The following is a 9,569-nucleotide window of genomic DNA, read 5'->3' on the forward strand; positions in this document are numbered from 1 at the left end:
TGTAAAACAGTCCAAAACGAAAGACATTGTATGTTATTTTAATATAACATAATGTTTAGGGATAACAAGGGACCTATTGGACCATCCCGACTGTCACATCCTCTAAGCCAAACTAAAACTATTTAAAAAATCAAAGCCAGCCCTTATCATTCATATGTCTATTAAGCCTTCTTTTAAACTCACTTAAATTTACTGCCTCCAGAACATTCGAAGGCAACCCATTCCATAGTTCAACATCTCCATATGAAAAATAAAATTGTCTCAGCTAAAGACGGCTTTTACCTTCCCTAAATCTATATTCGTGTCACATAGTTCAATAATTATCGTAGTTATGTATGATACATGTTGATGCATCAGTATTATCAATTCCCTTTACAATCTTAAACACTGCAATCACAATCCCTCTAACTCTTTTTTTCCAAGAAAAATAATTTAATGGATCTTAATTTCTTCTCATATGATAGCCCTTCAATCAGAGACCATTTTCTAACCTTCCTCTGAACTATGTACAACAATTCAATGCCTTTCCTAAGGTAGGGAGCCCAAGACTGAACATAATACTTCAAATATCGCCTAACCAGTGCCCTATACAATAAAGTTATAACCTCTTTAGACTTTTATCAAATATTTATGTATATACAACCTAAAATTCTATTTGCTCTACCACTAGTAACAGTACACTGCTTGGATGGCTTAAGAGGCTGATTAACCATTACACCAAGATCCTTTATCTTATGACACATTAAAGAATATTCCCACCCAAATTATACTTATAATTCAAATTATAATAACTCACATAAACTATCTTGCATTTATCATAATTAAAACCCATCTGTCATTTATTTGCACTACTCAATAAATGATCCAAATCATTTTGTAAATCAGGTACATCCACTTCACAGCCAGCAACATCCAACACCTTAATATCATTAACAAATCTAAGTAATTTATTGATCATTTCTTCATCTATGTCATTAATGTAACTCAAAAAAGCAAAGGTCCTAAGACTGAGCCCTGACGTACACCACTTGCAACATTAATCCAGTTTAACTGAGCTCCGTTTATAACAACCCTCTGCTTTCTTCCATCAAACCATTCTTCTATCCAGTTAGTTAACGAACCCCTATAACGATGTTTCTTTACTAGCCTTTTATGTAGCACTTTGTTAAATATTTTCTGAAAATCCAGAAACACCAAATCTACACCCTTACTCTCATCTACATAGCTAGTAACATTTTCAAAGCATGTAAAAAGGTTTGTAAGGCAAGATTTTTCATTAATAAAACCATGTTGACTCTCCAATAAAATTCTAAACTTTGTTAAATGACTTTACAAAGTATCTTACATCAAACTTTCTAAACCTTTTCCTACAACTGATGTAAGACTAAGTCTATGATTACTGGGATAAATTCTATTATCTTCCTAGAATATAGGAGTGACATTAGTTAATTTTCAATCTGTTGGTACTTGTCTACTGTTCAACGACAATCTTTTACCTCCTTTAAATCCTCAGGAAAATATTATCTGGCTCAGGAGCCTTGTCATTCTTTAAACTTCCCAATTTTATTTTAACAAGCTCAGAATTTATGAAGTTGTCTTGTTTCGCTTGGGTTTCGTCTGTGAATTGCTCACGAGGAGTAATGTTTAAGTCTTCGTTAGTCAAAACTGAAAATAATAAATAAAATCTAATAATTTCATAATGTTACATATTATAATTTCACTCGGAGAAGTTTAAGATTTATTATGTTATTAATCATTACATTTCAAATAGCCGTAAATTTGAATTTGAATTTAGAGGTTAACTTAACGTCAATATGGTGATCTCTAAGAAATTCCTACTGAGAGCTTTTTCTCTTGATATCCACTAAAAGAAACCCAAATGGACCCAGTCTACTTGCTATCATCCTTAATATTATCAACTTCAACATGATGTAACTCACATTTTACATATTAAGCCACTTCTCTCTCTCTTTACTACATTGTCCCTATTAAACAACTTATAACAACGTATTTCAAAAAAAATTCTGTAAACAAAATCATCTACGTTTAATCATGTTTAAGTTGTTCCTGTTGTATCAAAAGCTCCTTTTCCTACAAGTGCCCTAAGGTCATTTATTTTATTTATAATACTTCTAGTATTACATTAGTAACACTTAAGCCTATTCTTATAACTGCTTTTATACTGATTTCCTATGCTAAACTTTCCTCTACATTCAGTTTTGTTTCATTTAGTTTATATTTGCCCTTACCACTATCTAGTCCTAGTTTAAAACTTTACAACTCAATAAATATCCCTTGCAAACATGCCAGATTCTTTTCTTATTAAGTGTAAACCATCCATTTCTAAAAGTTCCCTCCTCCCATTAAACTGATCCCACAGGCCCAACCAGATAACCGGCTGATCCTTACTATTAATTTCAGCCAACATTTAACCCTAGTAAACCATTTATAATTTCATCTCCACATTTAATTCCTGGCAGTATTCATGACGCAATTAATTTATGACCTTTATTCTTAAGTACTTTTGTTAACCTTCTGTACTCGTTAATTAGCTCATCTGACTTGCTCTTCCCTATATCTTTAGCTCCTACAGCACAACAAAAACTGTATCGTTGTCAGTACCTTTCATTATATATCTTGCTCTATCAGTTATGTCTTCCACCTGTGCACCAGGGTAACGTAATCTAACTCTTTTCTCCCTATTTACTCTACAAACTATTCTATCCAGATATATATAACTATAACCTCTTTAAGTTCATGATTCATTTTTTCTATTTTTTTCTTCTCCCTACATGGCCAAGTGATTGGGTCACTCAACTCGTTATATAAGGGTTGCGTTTCCGAATCCCATTCACACCAAATATGCTCGTTCTTTCAGCCGTGGATGCATTATAATAATACGGTCAATCCCACTATTCATTGGTAAAAGAGTAGCCCAAGAGTTGGCGATTGGTGGTGATGTCTAGATGCCTTTCCTCTAGTCTTACACTGCTAAATTAGGGATGGCTAGCGCAGATAACCCTCATGTAGCTTTGTGCGATATTCCAACAAACGAACAAACAAGATTTTCCTCACTCTAAAAGTTCCTCATTTACATAAACCAAGAACTGCAATCTGTTGCTCAATAGAACAAGATCTTTACAATTAAGTTCACTACTTCTAACTTTCTAAATGTCACTGTTAACCTTAGCTAATTATTCCCTTGTATATAAAAGCTTAAGCTACTCTTGAAGTCCTGCTGTCATTTCTCACAGGTAATACGCCTCTTTATCTAGTTACTTAACTTCAGTTGAGACGGCCTCCAACTTTTCTTCCAAGCTACAAACGCTACACATAAATTGAACATCCTTATTACTAGATTCCTTAAAAGTGCATAGTAGTCCAGAGTTCCCCCCCAAAAAAAAACATTCTTTGTACCTATCACACCTAAAATCTCTGAACTCTTAACCCCTGAACTAATCTTAACCATTGTATTATTTGTAAAATTAAGGTAAACACTCGATCCTATGATTAAATACCAGTAGCCTGTTGTTAACGCTGTTAAGTCTACGTTTGACAATTAACTTGTTTTTAGACTGTATTTATTAAATAAAACAAATTTATTTTGCCTTTTAATTTTATTGCAAGTTGAATTATAATTAAGCCGTTACGTGCACTAAGCTTAATCTTAGGTTATACTATTAACATCGAAATTAAAAGCTTATACCTGTTGTTTTAGTCCTCAACCTTACCAAACCTAGTTATTTTTGTTATTAAACTCTAATTTCTAATGATAATATTAATAAAACCAAATAACGTTCAAAGATATACAATATTATAAGAACTTGGTTTTTAACGTCTTCATTTCAAATAACGTTCTCTATTTTCAAGTTACTGTGTAAACAAATAAAGTAGGGCTGAAACAATTTAAGTTCTGGTTTTAATAATTCGCAAAAAATACCTGTACATATATATTTTTTACGTTATTATTCTACAGATTTAACGCTGAGCCAACGAGGATTATTACGTGGAAGTTCTCAGTATAATATAATTTCAGTGTGATTGAAACAAGGTTGAATGAACATTTAATGTTATTGCATCATGCCAACAAGCACCGACTCGAGAGCAGAGGTTGAGTTTTGTGTTTGCTGTTCGAACGTGTACTGCTACGTTTTCTAATCTGAATTCACGAATAACGAACTTGACATTCTATGGTTAACGAACTTAGTATTTCACATTAAAAGAACCTGATAATTTGTACTTTTATGATAGACCATAAATATTGTTTTAGTTTAAAAATATGAAATACCTACCGAAAATTTATATTGCACTTACTTAGTAGTAAAATGTTTATTTATTTCTAGGTTTTTAAATTTGGTTAATATGACAATGGCTAATTTCTTACAGCACGATTAGTATGCAAATTTACAAGACAAACACTTTCACAAACCAAACTTAAATCACAAGATAAACATATCCAACACTTAATTTTATCTAAAAGTTTGTTTACCAAGCAGTAGATAACTAAAAATCTCACACATTTCGATGTTCGGCTTTAATCAGAGAGAAGCATGAGAAGCAGGAATCTGTGTGACTTATGAAAGATTTGTATGCTTAGCAAACTTGACATGTTTTTGAGAATTAGACTGAATGCAATAAACTGCACTAGTAAAGATACAATTTAATGTTTTTGTTAATTGTTTTTAACGCAACTGTTGAGTTCTAGTAAGATACTAATTCAGGAATTCCATTTAAAGTGGAAGTTTATTCAATTTGTGATAAGCTTATAACTAATACCAATAACGCCGTTTGTCCACACTCGCTGCTGACTGTCGTGGTGCGGTATGTCCAGGTGGTTGGGGTGCTACATTCGTAATCTGAGGGTCGCGGTTTCACGGTTTTCAAATATGTTCGTCCTTTCAGCCGCGGGGGTTTTATAATATGACGGTAAATCCTCCTATAAGTTAGTAATGAAGGTAAAATGTATATCATCGGCATTTTAAATACCTGAACATAGGATACTGAATAAATACTTTTAGTAATTGGTAAATTAAATGAAAACTGAAGTAAAAATTCGACAGTTACGCATATATTATCGTGAATCAAAGAGTTTACGCTATATGTCCCTTGCCATAAAAAAAAATCACTCTGGGGCTAAGGGTACATTATAGGACTGACAGTTAAATTACATTACTTGATTAGAGTCACCCAACAGTTGACAGTGGATGCTGCTTTCCCTCTAGTGTATCACTTTCAAAATAATGATTCAGGTATAGTTTTGGGGGAATAATCAAAAGAATCGATTAAACAATTAACTAGATCCCTCTCTAGTGGCTCAACGGTCATTCTAAGGACTTTTTATGCTAAAAATCAGGTTTCGATATCCGCGGTTGGCAGAGCACTGATTAATAATCAGTTGTGTAATTTTAAGTTTAAAAGCAGACAAATGTACAAAAAACACTCAACTAAGAATTGGCGGTCGATACTCTTTACTGCGGCAAATTGTTCTCCAGCCCATCAGTTCAAAGTCAAGGTCATATATGTGCAGATAGCCCTTTGTGTAGCTTCACGTGAAAAGTCTAAAACAATCGTAAAATAAAGCTAATGACGGACAGATCTGTTTGTTACCTTATTTCACTGGTGAGTGCACTGTAATAAAACTATTACATACATTATAATTAATTTTAATGCAATTGATATAGACTTTGTGAAAGCACATCTATCAGATAATTATGATCGCCTCCTAGTGGTATATCTGCGGACTCACACTGCTGGAAACTGGGTTTCGATATCCGTGGTAGGTAGAGCACAGATAGCCCATTGTACAGTTTTGTGCTTAATTCCAAACAAACAAAATTATGATTGATTTGATCACAAAAATTCTGTTTTTATAACTTGAACAAACTGTCTTTTTAACTTTCAGCCTTTATAAGACCAGTTTAAAACCTAGTGTATTTATACCACATGTTTTACTAATGTGAAATCCTTTTCATCCAAAGACATTGAAGTACCTATGATAATCTATACGCTAAAATATTGTATTCGACATTTCATAGAATTATTGGGCGCTAATTAGTAGCTAATCTCTGTTACCCTATTCAAGCTATTATTCCATATTTGGTTCAGCATAGCTAAGTGATTAGGGCGCTCGACTACCAAACATACTCGTCCTTTCAGCCTACGAGGCGTTATAACGTAACAGTCAATCCCACAATTCGTTGGTAAAAGAGTAGCTCAAGAGTTGGCGGTGGGTGGTGATAGCTAACTGCTTTCCTGCTAGAATTTCACTGCTAAATTAGAGACGGCCAGTGAAGATAGTCTTTATGTAGCTGTGTACGAAATATAGACCGAACTAAACCCCAAATTTCACATGATGATATAAATAAACTATGTATGAAATAACAGTAAACTAATCTTAGTAAACTATTGATAAAGTTTAAGGCTCAATTTATTTCTTTACGCGTTGTTTTTCCATCATAAATGTTCTTCTCCATTCGTCAGATGATGATCTAAATTTACTGAACCAGTACTAAAGTATGTGATCTCTCCCCATCAACCCCTCTTCTGTACTGAAGTATGTGATCCCTCCTCACCAACCCCTCTTCTGTACTGAAGTATGTGATCCCTCCCCAGCAACCCCTCTTCTGTACTGAAGTATGTGATCCCTCCCCAGCAACCCCTCTTCTATACTGTATCCGTCTCTCTGTTTAGTTGGTCATGTCTTCTTTCCTGTGTTTGTTCTCCAGTGGCACAGCTGTATGTCTGCGGATTCATACTGGAAGAAATCGGATTTCGATACCTGTGGTGGGCAGAGAACAGATAACCTTTTGTGTAGCTTTGTGCTTAACAACAAGTTTCGGCCCAGCGTGGCGAGCTAGTTAAGGCACTCAACTCGTAATCCGAAGAGCATGATACAAAAATAGAATAAAAAATAGTGAAAACTGAAAGAGCATACTCTCAGTTAAAAACAAACAAATAAACTACGATAAATTAAAGTGGAAGTCGATCAAATATGCTAAATATTCCAAAACATATTTTTGGTATTAAATACTTTGTTGTCCAATATATGTATTTTATTGATTTGTTTGTTTGTTTTGTGAATTTCGTGCAAAGCTATACGAGACTAGAAGGAAGGCACTTAGTCATTACCATCCACTGCCAACTGTTGGGGTACTCTTTTACCAACGAATAGTAGGATTGACCATCACATTGTAACGCCCCCACGGCTGAAAGGGCGAGCATGTTTGGTGTGACGGGAATTCGAACCCGCGACCCTCAGATTACAACTCGAGCCACCTGGCCATGCCGGGCAGTATTTTATTGAAAAACAAATGTTGCTAACCGATTATAATCGATGAGCCATTGGTTCTAAAGAATCGATTATTGATCTTAATACCTCAACCAGTTTCCAGCACTAGATCTGTATAAATGTAGCTGTTCATGTGTATACCATGTTACGTTAACACAGTGCTGAATGATAGTTAAGTTATTTATATTAAACTATAAACTACACCTGATTTCCACATCAAACATCCACTTTTCTTCACCCCTTTCGAAAATTCTCACCAAGGATCATGAAAGCCGGTTTATTTTACGGGAGAGCAACACCCCTGGCGGATTCACAAGAAATAAAACATTTAAGTTGCAATCCTTTTTATGAAGATACATATGGATTTGTCACTTAATTAGAGCTAGAGAGTTTAAGGAAAGCTATGAACAAATTAATATCCTCTTTTTAAAAAATTTATTATTTCATTGGGTCAGCGGTACGTTTCTGGTCTTACAATGCCAAAATCAAGGGTTCAATATAGGACAAAGTGCTCAAAAAATATTGTGCAGGTTTGCAGTAATACACCACCAGTGGAGAGAGCATTTATATGGCAGTGATCTCTTAAACGAACCCTATATTCCATCGACTGTAAAATCGCTAAATATTAATAAAATAGACCAATTTTCTACACTCTACCTTGTGTTCATGTGCTAATGAAACTAAAGTATTTAAAAGTATCAATAAACTCGTATTACTGACGAGAACTAATGTCCGTTCTTTGTCCTGAAACTAACCTTGTTAGTGTCATTGGATAGACCAAACGTACCTCATTAGAATTAAAATTATAATGTCAGCGATTCTGATTTTCAATGGTATCAGTTACTGATAGGCCATTGATTCATATTATATTCTTTTCAATGTACTAATGAGGCAATGGCGCCTCATCAATTTACACTCGCTGGAAGCATAGGTTTAAAGACGAACCAGTCACAGATATTTATTTAAATCAGTCAGCCATTGTTTATGAAACTTAAAAGTAAGCACATTTCCAATGTTTCCTGAACACACGAACAAGTACAGGGGCTAAACCCAAGTGGTTGACATAGTAACATTGATATATGTGAAATAAACACTGGAAAACCGAAGAAACCGATTGACGTCACCACACTAGAGACTACTTAACATATTATTGTCGACTCTGGCTTAGTTTCGCTTCCGTTTTCATCATGGACAAGATCTGGTTGGTAAAAACAGCTTTAAAATTGCTTTTTTTAACCTTTATTGTTATAGCGTCTGTATATCAGGTATGGTTGGAACTCGAAGAATATTTCGAATTCGCTTCCATAGTGAGCATACAACGCTCCAGAGAGTATATGAAGTTTCCAGCCATGACATCATGCAGTTCAGAACGGTTAGTGTTGCCTTGGTTTGTGAAAGTTTACTAACGTTTTAAACTCTGAAATAAACTCAGATGTATTCTAAAAATATCTCAATACATAGAGACTGTCTAATTTACACATGTAGTTTAGAAGATAAAAGAAGCGATATTGTTTTGAAGATTCAGACATGGTGTATAAAGTTTGGGGACAGGTTGAATGGGTAGGGAAAGAAATTATTTCAAACGTACAACGTTTCGACAAGCTTATGTCATCATCAGGTGCTTCATCATAGCATAAACTTGTCGAAACGTTGTAATAAAATATCTTTCACTTCTCATTCAGCCGTCGTCAAAATTTATTTTCTAAAAAGTTGGTTTTCGTCATCAAATTTAGACACAAAAATGTATTCTGAATATGGATATTAAAACTTTAATTAAAGTAAAGTACGAAGAAGGTTGAAACGTTTTTCTGTACGTTATTTTAAATAAAGCTTTAACACCTATACCAGCCTTCTTTAGAATATGTTATTACTTCAAGTGGGTTTCTCGTTACCATGAAATTAAGATATAGTGTGTTTTATTTTTGTTTAGTAATATATACACGTGTGTGTTTTCAACGGTAACAATAGATATGTTCCGTAGCATCCAAAGTGTATCTTCAGTTAGTAACTGGATTTTCCAGTTTTTACGATCCTGAACGTGTATCCGAATTAGGGTTATCTATACTCTTATTATTATTTACTAAAATATCAGAAACCTCTAACTGTAGCATAAAACAATTCCTTCTTTTCGTCTCTACAAAACAGTTGTCGTCACGTTATAAAAATTAATCCACGAGGAGGATGTAAATCGGAGGGTTTAGTTAGTTTTGAATTTCTCGCAAAGCTACACGAGGGCTATCTGCACTAGCTGTCCCTACTTTAGCAGTGTAAGACTAGAGGG

The sequence above is a fragment of the Tachypleus tridentatus genome, chromosome 13 (genome assembly GCF_004210375.1).
Source record: "Tachypleus tridentatus isolate NWPU-2018 chromosome 13, ASM421037v1, whole genome shotgun sequence".
In the NCBI taxonomy this organism is placed as follows: domain Eukaryota; kingdom Metazoa; phylum Arthropoda; class Merostomata; order Xiphosura; family Limulidae; genus Tachypleus; species Tachypleus tridentatus.